Genomic DNA, 14,489 nt, shown 5'->3' on the forward strand with positions numbered 1-14,489 from the left:
TCTTTTCATTAATAGAACATTACTAAGTAGTCATGATGCTTGATAAAACTATAAATGATAAATTCTTCGAAACCACAGGCAGATAACGATAAATGTCAACATTTATAAGAAAGGAGAATAGTGCTTAGCTATATCCTAATATATTAAAAAATATATTTTTAAAAATCACAAAAACCATAGGTTTGTGATTACTTTATTTTAAAAAAGAATAAAAGGAAAATCAGGGGCACCTGGGTGGCTCAGTGGGTTAAAGACTCTGCCTTCGGCTCAGGTCATGATCCCAGAGTTCTGGGATCAAGCCCTGCATCGGGCTCTCTGCTTAGCAAGGAGCCTGCTTCCCCTCTTTCTTTCTCTGCCTGCCTCTCTGCCTACTTGTGATCTCTGTCTATCAAATAAATAAATAAAAATCTTTAAAAAATACATTAAAAAATAAAAGGAAAATCAATTTAATGATATATACAAAATATTGTGAAATAGAGTTAATATCATTTTTAATGTTTCTGGATTTCTTTTTAAGGGCCAGTTTTACTTATTTTTTTATTTTTTTATTTTTTAAAGATTTTATTTATTTATTTGACAGAGAGAGATCACAAGCAGACAGAGAGGCAGGCAGAGAGAGAGAGGGAAGCAGGCTCCCCTCCGAGCAGAGAGCCCGATGTGGGACTCGATCCCAGGACCCTGAGATCATGACCTGAGCCGAAGGCAGCGGCTTAACTCACGGAGCCACCCAGGCGCCCCAGTTTTATTTTTTTAAAGAGAGAAACTGCAGCAGCCATCAGGAAACTCAAATAAAAACCACAATAAGATGCCACTAGGATAGTTATAATAAAAAATACAGATAACAGCATGTATTGACAAGGATGTAGGGAAATTGGAACCCTCTTATATTTTTGGTGGAAATGTAAAATGGTACAACTGATTTGGAAAACAAAGAATCTGGCAGTTCCTCACATCATTAAACATAGAGTTGCCATATGATCAAGCAATTTCACTCCTCCATATATCTCCAAGAGTAACAAAACACATAAATGTTCATAGAAGCATTATTCATAATAGCCCAAAGTGCAAACAACACAAATGTCCATCTGATGAATGGACAATCAATGAGATATATCCATATAGTGGAACATTATTCAGCAATAAAAAGGAACTAATTACTGATACAACATAAGTGAACCCTAAAAACATGATACTAAGTGAAAGAAGCCAATCACAAAGGACCACATATTATGTGATTTTGTTTATATTACATTGAAAATAGGCAATATATAGAGTCAGAAAATAGATCTGTGGTTGCCTTGAATTGGGGAAGATAGGGTTTGGGGTGGAGGCTAAGGAGTACAGTGTTTCTTTTTGGGGTAATAAAAATTTTCTAGAATTGATTGTGGTGATGGTTGTACAACTCAATGAAGATAGTGAAAGCAATTAAATTGTACTCTATAAGGGGTGCCTGTGTCACTCATTCAGTGAAACATCTGCCTTCCACTTAGGTCATGATATCAGGGGCCTGGGATTGAGCCCCATGTCAGGCTCCCTGCTAACTGTGGAGTCTGCTTCTCCCTCTGTCCCTTCCTACTGCTTGTGTTCTCTCTTTCAAACAAATAAATAAAATCTTAAATAAATTATTCTTTAAATGGGTAAATTGTATGGTATGTGAATTATACCACAACAGAGGTGTTTTGGGGGGGTTGTTTTGTTTTTGTTTTTTTAAAAAAATAGCAAAGCAAGTCACTATTAAATTGAAAAAAAATCTTTTTTTCCCTCCAGATTTGTGTGAAGGTCTTTCCAAAGTCTATTGTATGTAACAAACTGAATTACTATAAAGGTCTTAAATTAGGGTTGTAATTATATTTTATTAATTCTTAATCAAAATATATGCTAGACATAGGCTATTTTGTACATAATTACTCTTTGCATGAGTTATAATGTTTTTAAATAGTACTCAAATACTACAGTTATGTAAAATCTGTGAAATGAATATTCTAGTTATAGAAGTACATCCTTTAAAATAATTAAGTGTATATAGTTATTTAATTTCAACCATGTTCACTAATATCATTTATAATAATAAAAATTTAAGACAACCAAAATGTCCAACAATAAGTATTAGTTTAGACAATATCACAACATTCAATGATACAACACTCACACATTATAAAAAGGTTTTAGAAATAGTGATTGAAATGGAAGTTCTTATAATACAGGATGTGGTGAACAAAACAGGTTTTAAATGAACATGTATAGTATGATCCTTTTTTATTAGAGAGATGCTCAAAACAGTGATTTGTTAATAGCAGTGGCTATTTCTGGACAGTTTCTGATTATGGATGTGTGCCTTCCCTTTCATTTGTCTATATTTACAAGTCTTTCTCAAATGGATATCTGTTTTTTGGTAATCTGGAAGATACTTTTAATTGTTTTTTAAGTAACTAAATAGCATTTTAATGTTGACAGCAACCAGCACAAGGCCCTGTATCACACCCTCAATATTTCAACCGAGGGGTTACCTCAGGTTATCCTGAAAAGAAAAAAATAAGAAATGGTGAACCTGATAGAATATATAAAAAGGCTGAGGAGCAGTCCTATCTACCTGTTTTTCCATGAGAACAGTGGATGATTCATCATGGACTGATGGTACCTAACATTTCTCAGGCTGTTTTCATCCATCATTGTGTAGTCACTGAAACCCCCCTACCATCCTCATCTTGTGGGATAAATGACAGACTGTGTGTTTCAAACAAGGTTCCCAGTTGTGAACAATAACAACAACAATAACGAGTTTGGCTAGTGTAAGCCAAAGGAATGGACTGAAAATATGTCGAGGGCTCAGAGAATGAGGTAAGAGTAACTGTCTAGAAAACCAGCAAGACCCAAAGGGGATCTAGAAGCTAAGAAATAACAAATTCCTGGATGGGATATCACCACCCAGTACTACCCTATGTCCAGGCAAGAAGAGCCCATGTCTTAAGGTCTGGGTTTTAAAGGACTCAACTTGGCCCTCCTCTGAATATGACCTTCTCTATGAAGCAAAAGTCTATGAAACAAAGGGAACACCAAGTTCTGTCTTCTTGACCACACTCTAGATACGTAAGACCCCAGAATTCCTTGCATAAATAGTTCTGAATCCACTGCCAGAATGATGCAGATCTCTTCACAGGCTCAACCCAGTCAAGAAAGAACCATAGCCAGGGGTGGCCAAGGCATCACTTTCTGTTGAGGGGAGTAAATAGGAGTTTGGATCTGCTTGTGCATATGCATAGGCACAAAACCCCTTACAGAGCAGGACAGAACCAGGAACACAAAGAGAAAGAGAGAGGGCCAGCAGACTAGGGCCACGTCCCAGGGATCCACTCTCCTCAAGCTTCCAGCATCCAGCAGGCTGCTCCTAGGGATCTGAGAATTCTAAATTCAAACCTGATCACTTTGTTTTTATGAAAATAACATTCGTCAAGTATAAGAACAAAAATATTATGCATATTATTAAACAGTTCATTATACTGACTTACAACTTCTAAATATTTAGTTTTATGACATGTGGGCTTTCATGGGTATTGCTGGGCCTTGCAAATGGTACCATTGTCAGACAAACCTAGTAACAGTATATTCTCGTCATTCTTTCATCTTTGCACTTTTTTTCTCAAGATTCTGTCTTGAAATTAAATTAACTGAGCCCAGCTAATGAGCCTCACTCTTGCTGCCAGACACTGAGAAGAAGGGGATCTGACCCTTGACAGTTTCTACAGTGGGAAGCAGAACGCCGCTGACCCACAAGACCACACACACAGTGAGAGTTTACTCCTCCCTCCATTAATTAGGAAAGGAAAGTGCATGCTAGACTGCCGAACAAAACCAACACAAATACATATGCATTTTGGGGGAAGAAGAAAATTGTTAGTTACTTAACTATCTCGGGTCAATTGAAATCAAGCCCCCTTTTGCACACACATGACATAACCATAATAATGCCTGCTTCTTAGGACGTTTGAGAACATGAAAAAGATAACACATGTAAAAAATGCTCTCAGAGTACTATATGAATTATCACATTAGTGTTATTACACTCTGGGGACAGCTCCGGAGGCTGCTAATCAAAAATTAAGGGAAATATACTGAATGGGGGAGACATGGACAATGAACAAGAGTGATAACAGGCATGACTGTACCTGTCTCAACACTGTCCTACTCAAATCTTTAATCTTACATGTTCCTGCTCAGCCCTAAATTAGAATGAATATCTCTCATATAATCTGCACAATTTCCTTACAATAAATTTTCAGGCTTCATTTGGTCATCCCCATAAACTCAATATACTCTAAGCAGGTTGTTAAGTATATTCAAGGATTTCACAATGAACAGGAGATATCCAGTCCCCATTAAAATGAAGTGCTGACATTGGAATAAGGCCACAGGAATTGTTTACAGCTACTGCTCTGGAATTATAATTATTTCTTTGTTTGGCCTTTAGAGGACTAAACCATCTGATGTAAATCTATCTTGTTTACTAATAAGATACTTGAAATCAAAATGTTGAAATGCCCGTGTATGTATGTTTATCAGCACTAGAAACCATCTTAGCATTGAGTTTACAAAAAGATCGCTTCTTTGGTTAATTGCCTACATTTATTATCTATGCTGGATGCATAAAATTTTATGAGATAGTCACTTTCCAATTTAACAGAGGATAAGCTAAAGCGTATTGGAGAGTCTGAGAGGAAGCTTGACATGGAGTAGGAGGTAAAAGATAACAAAAAATGAAGGGCTTTGTTTTAGGAGAAGATGCACATCCAAAGAGACTGCTGTCTTCGGAGATGGAGGGACTTGCGAAGAAGTTCACCTTGATGTAAAAAGGGTTGGGAGACAAATATCCCGGGCAATTAGAGAATACACATTTGAAAGAGAATGACTCATGATGGATTTAAGACACTTTGAAGAAGCCAAAAATGGACATTGGGCAAGTGTAACCTGAATCTGGAACCAGGAAGATCTGTCAAAATATTATTTAATCCTCACGAGTAGAAAGGACACATAGTTCAAAATGCAGTATCCACAGGGACCTCTGTAAAATAAAACAATTTTGTTGCTCAGCTGTTTCTCCTCTTCCTCTTTGAAAGAACCATCCTGATTCCTTGCCCAGCGGACACCAAATTTGTTTTAACCTTGTGTTGTTAGTGTTGGGATCTAGAAAAGCTAGGTTTATAAAATATTACTCGACAGGTAAATTTAAATGTTGCCACCTTGGATGTTATATCTTGTTTTTCTGCTCCATATCAGTAGTTTTTCCAAATCCAATGTGTGGGACAAGGTTGTTCTGGGAAACATGGGGGAGGGGATGGACAGCGGATGATTGTTTCCAAGGTGAGCATTTTATTATCTTATGAGATAGAACATCAAAGGTTATTTACGAAAACATGCATGACTGCCACAGGTTTCTGGTCTACATCCGTAAAAACATCCCTCCAGCACAGCATCACAGCAAAGGCAAAACTGCAATCCAACGTTATAGTAAAGTCCACCTAGAACCCTCTCCTCCCAGACACCTGAGTGGTTCTGTCTCTTTTATTCAGGTCCCTACTCCGACAGCACCACATCAGTGAGGTCCTCTGTGATAGCCCTGTACAAAATACCAACTCCAGTCCCCAAACAAGCTCAGAACTATTTCTCACCCCAGATGATTTTTCTCTACACTACTATGGCCACCTGGTGAGGTGCTTTTGTTTCCATATTCAGATTAAGGTGTCCTTCTCTCATGATAGCCTTGCATGTCCAGCACCACTGGCCCCAGCAGCACATGTGGCCAGGGCCTTGACAGCACTCAGTGATGGCTCTTGGATGCAAGTGAAAGTGGGTGAGTCCAGTGTGTCCTGGGATACACAGGGCAGTGTGTTTGCCACTTCACTGGGTGACCCAGTAGAATGAAGCTTTACAGGAGCTGCGCTCCTTTGGGACAGTTGAAAAAAGATCACAATATTCCATCATAAATAGTGTTACTTCCCTTTCCTTTTTTATTTTAATTCAAATTAAAAGTTCTTTCTTTGAAACAAAAGTCGACTGACAAAAATCTTATAGAACAAATTTAAAAATAAGAGCAAGCAATTGATCATTCATTATTCATGAAATAATTCACTGTCAGAGTCTTGGAATAAATTCCCACTTTTTGCCTGTATTCTCACACATCTGTAGTTTGGAGGAATAACTTCATGGGTTGTTACAAACAGCAATTAATTGTCTGTTAGTATGTTTTAAGTGCCACTTTGTTGGGAGAAAAAAGGTTTTCTGAAAATGTCATCATTCTCAAAAGAGCATGAGCCTAAGTAAAGCAGAATGCAATGATTGCCTTGTTGACAGACAGTTACAGGGCAACTCGATCAAATTTCTGTGCCTTACTTGCCGTGGAGCATTTTACCATTGGACCAAACCACTTCAAGCTTCTTCTCACTCATGCCTTATTATCTCCCCCACCTCCCACCCTGCCTACGGAGCTCAAGGTCAGCATACTTAGAGAAGAACTTTTAGACTTTCCAGCTATTGGAGCAATGTGATGTATATTCTCTGCTGCAGAAAACAAAACTGCACTGCCTGAGCCTGAAATTGTAAAGTATGATTAAATCTCTTCAGTTGACAACAACTCCTTACACAGGTCTGCAGTGTTTTCCTAATATGGCCATGCCTCTCACTTACATCTCCCAGTGTTTCCTAATCTGGACATTCCTGGACCATCTGTGCAGTTTTTCATTCATCATGACTATGTAATTTTATTCTTGCCTTTTCTTCACCTTAAAAGCCCACCCCTTCCCACAGCACCCACAGCACACACCACTCAACACCTCTGTCCACATTGTAACATTCTCCAAAATGGTATTTCTCAAGTTTGGTATTGCTTCATCGGCTTCAGAATCACCTGAAGTCCTTGTTAAGAGTTTAGAGTCAAATTCCAACCCGTTCAATCAGATCCAGAGGGCAGGGCCCTGAAATCTGAATTTTAAAGAGGATAGCTTGTTGAAGCACAGATACACTTGAAATCAGTTGTTTTGTGTTTTCCATGAAGCCCTTCTTATTAACCCAGTTCACCAAGCAATTTCGTCATCCTCTTCTCTTGGAGGTCTTACTCCCTAAACCACTTGTAAGAAATTTCTGGTATTCTGCCTGGTGACATTTCTGACATTTCTTACTTCACTTAGTGGTTTTGTAAATGTTTGTATTAATTTTAACCTTTTGTTTGTGTGTATGCACGCAATTTTCTTCCCAATATATCTGAGAGGGAAATGCTGATGTTTTGCTACTTTCTTGCATCAGCTCTAGGGCCCAACACATTACCTTGTGTGTATGAAATGCATAATTCATACTGACGGATTGACTTCACCCTGGACTCATCCTGGACACTCTTATAACTCCACTCATAGACTTCCTTCTGCTTAGTACTGTTTCCCAGTGTTTTGCCTTGACCAACTGTTCTTTTTACCTTTACTTCTCTCTGGATGAAGAGCCATTTATGTGGCTTTCTGTGAGTGCCCTGCGGATGAATCTCTAGCCAAGTTTCTTTTAAACTCTAGGTAAGTATATAATTACTCAGTGGCATCCCTTCTTAGATGTCCAACTGAAATCTCAAATTCAGTATATCCACAATATAGCTTATTACATTTCCCCCAAAACTCTGTATCTGCATCTGAATTCCTTTTGGTGAATGACAGAAATGTCTTTTAAGTGGGTCCTACCATTGACTTTGGAAGTATTGCCTGATGCCTCCTGGTGCATGTATTCTGAAGTCAAACAGAACTGGGTCCAAATTCTGTCTCACCAATAGTTATGCAATCTCAATCAAGGTATCTAAATTCTTTGAATCTCAGTCCTTTGTCTTGAGGTTTCTTATGAAGATTAAGTGAGCTGTTTATAAAATACTTAGCATACGACTGGCCTATGATACATATTCAGTTAAGGGTAATGATTATTATTCAGGGTTTGGTCATTCCTTGTACTGAGTCTATGTTTTCTGAAGTGTTCTTCTGGCTCTGGTCTTGATTCCCCCAAGTGTACCTTTCCCACAGCTGGCAGTGGCTATATTAAAATCACATATGAAGTCAAGTCAAGTCCTTCAGTGACTCCCTAGTGCTTTCTTGATAAACAACAAATTCCTTAATTAGCCCTGATTGGGTGCCCACCATTCCTCTAACCTCATGTCTGATACTCACAACATTTGCAATTTCTGCTATAGACAGACCCAACTTGTTTGAGTTCCTCCAGTGAGTCATGCAGATCAAGCCTCCCTACGTTCCACCTGGATGCATAAGGCAAGATTTGTTGTTCCAATTTATCAAGTTAATGCCTACTCAGATCTTAGGGCAACTTCCTTGATAATTTAGACCCTTCTGAATTATCTCTTAGCATTGTGGCTTATGTTCCTTGTAGCGATTATTGTGTTTTGGTGTGGCTATAATTTGCTTGTTTATTTCTCCCAAGCAATTAAATCATATCTAATTCATCTTTTGATCCCACAGTGTTAGACACTGTGCCTGGCACGCAGTAGGTGCACAAGGGTCATTCGTCAAGTGGGTTAATATGTTAAAATGAATTCTAAGTAATAAACTTGTCTTTCCCAGCTCACTGAGATCCTTTTCTCCTTACTTATCATGGTTCACTGCAATAGGATCCAATTTTGAATTTTAAGATTGGTTGGGGCATTCAAGGAAAAGTAGTTAACTTTTTCCTCAGAAATAAGAATCCTCACGACTGCCTGGCCCCAAGTCACTTTATCTCAGAAATAAGCATAAAGGAAAATATCTTAGGAAAGATTATCAGTAGTTCTGTCTCTTACCAGCAAGATAAAATCCACTATACTTCATTTAGAGCCACATGGAGAGTCTGCTTCCAGGGGAACAATTCAACAGCTTTTTTTCACATGGAGTTTTGATAAAACTCCAAATGGGCCACGAGGCAGAATATCATGAGAATGACACCAGATTTTAAGAGGCCCAAGTACTTCTATCTCGGCAGAATTATTTATTAGATGCAAACCAGACTTAAGACGTGTTCAACTTTTGTCTTTTCTCTTATCAGTGTGGGTCAGAAGGATCTGGGGAGTGGATCAATAGATTGCCCCCCCCTTGTCCTACTACATCAATGTACCCTGCATTGAACAACAGACAATTTACTTAAGCTCTGCATTTCCTGAACTTCTTTTGGATCAATAATTCATTAACTGGTATATTTGCCAATATGCAAAATCTTCAATATGCAAAATGAAAAACCTACTGTTTGCAGACTGTTATATGAGTTGAGATTCAAAAGGTTTTCTCCTACTTATACTTTCACAGTATTGGCTTTGACCCTATTCTGCTTGTCAGTTTTTCTTTAAAGAATCTGCAATTCCAAGTGCTTCTCATTTAGATCGTAGCCTTGACATATAATACAAGTCGACCACTCACCTTTTCCAAAATACTTAAAGTACTTATCAGATATCCTGGCTTCTCATACCACTGTTTTCTGTCAGGTAGGAAGGACTAACCTCTTGGGAGATCAAGGGCCATTAGATATCATTAACTTTCCCCATTCCCTTTTCTTAGGAGATGGATTTTAAACAAGTACTACACATCCCACCGTGGTCTGTGATTACATTCTATTAGAGGTGATGAAGCATCTTCAGAGAAGAGAGTTATCATTATGAAGTGAGTTTAAAAACAAATTCCCATGAGATCTGATAATTATCTCGTGGAGTAGAGATTATCTGCCTACAGTAAGAGGATTTATTTCCTTCATTACTGTTCTCATAATAATAGCTTGCAGCATGATCTAAAAAGGAGAGAAAAGTACACTGTCTCAGGAGAACAGAGACACCACTTCAGTTTGTATAGGAAATCAGCCATAGGAGATGAAACAGAGGGTAAATAACAATCATACTCTGGAAAAGAACTTGGTCAATTTTCAGTTATCTTTCATGGTTCACACTGATATAATTAAACAGAATAGCTAATTGTTAATATCGCTCAGTATCTCGGGCTTTCGTTTCCACGTGCAGTCTACAAATCAGCAGGGTCTGTTTAAACCAAAGTACTTCATTACCTCCCCAAATGAGTAATGTCGTGATGAGAAAACCCACTAGGAGAGAAAACAAGAGAGTGAGAGAGAGAGAACGGGGGAAGGCTGCCATACCTTGACAGCAGTCATGAGGAAGAGATGGTGTGAGCTAGCTGTTCCACACGGGGTAGGAAACCAGGAGCAGCTTTGAGCAGAAGACAGGAGGAGAAGTCTGGGAGTAAGACCTCATCCTTTTGTTTAGAACACATTGCTAAAATCTTGTATTTGTATGTATATTTAAGTGCAACATGGCATTCCCAAGCCAAATGTATCTTGTATGCTGTAGCACTTCAAACACATAAATAAGGAGAATGGATAGTTGAGGCCTGTGAGCTCTACACAAACATTCCCCAAAAGGAATTGGGATCTGAACATCTCAGAAACATACCTGTGATAAGGCTCTATGACAGCATTTTGGCCCTCCCTTTCACTTTGCTCATGAAGACTATAAGCCAGAAAGAAGAATCTTTTTTTTTTTTTTTTTTTTTTTTAAAGATTTTATTTATTTAAGAGAGACAGAGAGAGAGAGATCACAAGTAGGCAGAGAGGCCGGCAGAGAGAGGAGGAAGCAGGCTCCCCGCGGAGCAGAGAGCCCGATGCGGGGCTCGATCCCAGGACCCCGAGATCACGACCCGAGCCGAAGGCAGCAGCTTAATCCACTGAGCCACCCAGGCGCCCCCAGAAAGAAGAATCTTAACACTGTTACACCCAAACTGATTGTCCTTTTCCCATTAAGATATGTCAAGGTTATGTTTAAGTAACAGGGAAGTAAGTAACATGTTTCTGTGAAGAAGTGTGCCTGTGCTTTCTTAAACTTTTTAAGAAAACAGCATTTCTATGAACCTGTTGCAAGTATCCCGTGTCTTAGAATATGAAAAAAGTTTACAATCCTAGTGGATGGAAGTAGTACCACACTGTTTATTGCACACCCCACAGGTATGCAACTAGTCATCTTTTCTATATTATCACATTTAATCTTCAGTCTTGTGAGAAACACCCCATTTCCCAGGGGAGACGCTGAGACTCAGAGCCGCCAGGTGCCTCCTGCCACATGGACAAGGAAATGGCAGTAACTGAGTTTAAACTTGGATCATTCATATCCCATAGTCTTTCTTACCTCATCGTGCCTCCTTCAGTGCAGGCACTTGGCCTCAGGAAATTCTATTTGTGAAGTTCCTGGGTGTGTTTCAGCAAGTGAGGAAGTAGTTGGAAATAACAACACCATGACTCCAACTTGTGACTTTTTGTGAGATGACCTGTTGGCAACATTCAACAAGATGGATAATCCCGAGGGCTGTCTGAAAAGTACCAGCAGAGGCCTGGTTGCAACTTCAAACAACAGGCTTCTTTCGTGTCTCTAGGCACCATTCACACTTAAAGTGTAGCCCGATTTTTCCCAAGAGAAGCTATCATGTCCCTTGAGGTTTTCTAGGCTGTAATCGTAAAAGGACAGTAAAGTTGGAAGCTGTCTTTGAAGCTTGTTCACACGTGCCTGATGCTGAATTTAAGTGTAGAGAGTGTTAGAACTCTCAGCATAGCAGTCTTAATAAAGTAGATGATGAGGTTTCACTTGTGAATAATGAAAGAGGCAAGTCGGTCTGTGTTTGTTGTTTTTTTGAGAAAGAAAATAGGTTGGCCTGCCAGTCTGACTCTGGAAAGAATAATTTATCAGGTGATCTCATGTTTGCACACAAAGATAAGAGTTAAGAACTCTGAAACTCAGTCAGCACTAATTTTCTACTAGCAAACTAGTACCTGTCTTCAAAAATGCCATCCAAGACATTTAATGGGAGTCTCCCATGGAAAAACAGGTACCAGACATAAGCTCATTCATTGTCTTTGTCTCATACTTGTGGACACTAGAAAAACTGCCCAAGTCAATTATATTTATATTAAGATTATGCAACATAAAAAGAATGATCCAAACTAAAATCCACTAATTTACCTAGAATAGGGGTTGACAAACTTTTTCTGTGAAGATCCAGAAAGTTTTGTAGGCCAGATTTGATAAATCTGTATCTATTTTTTTCATAGTTATTGGCAGCAATATTTTTAACATGAGAAGGGCTTATTCATTTATACTTAAGAACAAAGTAGAAAGGGAATTTGAGTGACATTATTTGCCTGGGCAAAACTGTGGAAGTCATGGTAGAATATTCTAGTATGAATGTCTAGAATGTTCTAGAATGCCTCCTTGCTGTGGAGGATTTGTCTTCATGTTCTCTGCCTGAGAAGAGTTACTTAATGAGTCTCAAGACCAGACACACAACACAGGTGAGTTGTTAAAGATTCCTCAAGGGTGAATTAAGAGAGAGCCAAAAGGCGAGCAGCCCAGAGTTACTCTATCTGGGTAACCTTGCCTGTTCAAGACTCCTCAGTTCCATCTCTATGTAGTACTTTTCTGGAGACATCAGTATTATTTTTGACATCTGAATTAATCTCAAAGCGCATTTTTTGTTATTAATTTTTTAATTTACTTGTTACATAAAGTGATGTTTTCTACACAATTTTCTTACTTTGCTTTGAACATTGTCACACTGAACCTTAACCTGTCATCAAAGAGTAGTATCCTACAACAGAATGAGGCATCAAGAGATAGAGGAAAGATCATGATCTTTAGGGTCTAGGCACTTCCATGTGCACAGTTCCTCTCTAAACCCCAGTGGCCTCATGTATGAAATGGGTCAATCATTTCTAACTTCTAAAATGATTCCGAAAATTAACACTAACAGAAGTCAGATGCTTGGCATAATGTTAGCCAATCATAGACACACAGTGATAGCTGATGTAGTTCTAATATAGCAGGGTGTTATTTTATCTTTTTAAAATATTTATCTATTTTAGGGGTGCCTGGGTAGCTCAGTGGGTTAAGCCTCTGCCTTCGGCTCAGGTCATGATCGCAGGGTCCTGGGATTGAGCCCCGCATTGGGCTCTCTGCTCAGCGGGGGGCCTGCTTCTCCCTCTCTCTCTGCCTGCCTCTCTGCCTACTTGTGATCTCTCTGTGTGTGTCTAATAAATAAATAAAATCTTAAAAAAATAAATAAAATATTTATCTATTTTAGAGAAAAAGAGAGAGAATGAGCAGGAGGAAGTGCAGACAGTGAGGGAAAGAGAGAAAAACAGTCTCAAGCAGACTCCCCACTGAGGGCAGAGCCCAACACAGGGCTTGATCTCATGACCCCGAGATTGTAATCTGAACAAAACCAAGAGTCCTACATTTCACCAACTGAGCCATTCAGGCGCCCCAGTAAGGTGCTACTTTGAAAACTATGTCAGGTTTATTTCTACCACTTTGTAAGCAGTTGATGGTAATGTCTACTATACATGTGTTCTCTTTTTTCTCTGAAGTAATACCACTATAAAAAAAAATCATATGAATCTTTGGGGTAGGGCTTTACACTGTTCATAACTCCCACTATTCCTTAACTCCACATTTCCCTCTTTTGTCCCATTATGTTTGATAAATCAAGTTTCTAGTGAAAGTTCAGGAAGCAGGGACATTTTTCATGCATGGACAGTGGTTCTGTGCTGTCCAGACACCAAAAGACTGAATTTTATGTTACCACACTTGACTTTTTTCCAAACTTTATTTCTGCCATGTTGATGGGATAACATAGAGTTTCCTCTGTGTTTATATACAGTAACCTATTTATTTATGAAAATCAGAACTAAGAATAAACTTTGCTTCCTTTCAAACACAAATAAGAATCCTTTCCCCTTAAAGTGTCGTCCTCCCATGCAATCAAACTGGCTGTCTTACTAGGTTAAAAACCTTTTCATTTTATAATGATTGGACTAATAGACCTCACCTCATTGTCACTCATCTGCTTCTTGTCAAATTCGTTTTGGAAAAAGAAAGAACAAATAAACAAACAAGAAAACAAATAAGAATCCCCTTTATAAGATTCCTACGTTCAAAATTGTAGCGAGAATTGTATCTGTTGAAAAGACCAAACATGACTAGCTATGTGTTAGCCTCTGTTTGGCTGTATGGAATGTACCCAGAAAAGAGACTTTTTTATATTTTGAAAGTGAGCGTTATTTTCCCATGCACCTTGACCTGAGAGCTATAGGTGGTTGTATCCTGGGCAGTGTAGGTCCTAAGGCCGTCCTCCGTGTGTGCTTCCCCTCTTTTCCCAGGAATGTTGTCTACAGGCAGAACCAGGATAAATACAACGACCAGTAAAGGCCACTCTGGAGGGGAAAACATTCTGAGATGCATGTAAAAGTAAGAAGATATAGTCCCAATGGTGTTTTGAAGAAAGGGACAGAAAAATTATGAGCAAATTATATGCATGGGAGTCTTAAACATCTTTTTTATGTTTTAGGACTACATGATTCACCTACCTGACACGTGACAAGGCTCAATTTGTAGCTCCGTGTGCTTGCCTGAATCCAAAGGCCCAGGGAAAATAGCCCTG

The sequence above is a fragment of the Meles meles genome, chromosome 2 (assembly GCF_922984935.1).
Source record: "Meles meles chromosome 2, mMelMel3.1 paternal haplotype, whole genome shotgun sequence".
Lineage (NCBI taxonomy): Eukaryota > Metazoa > Chordata > Mammalia > Carnivora > Mustelidae > Meles > Meles meles.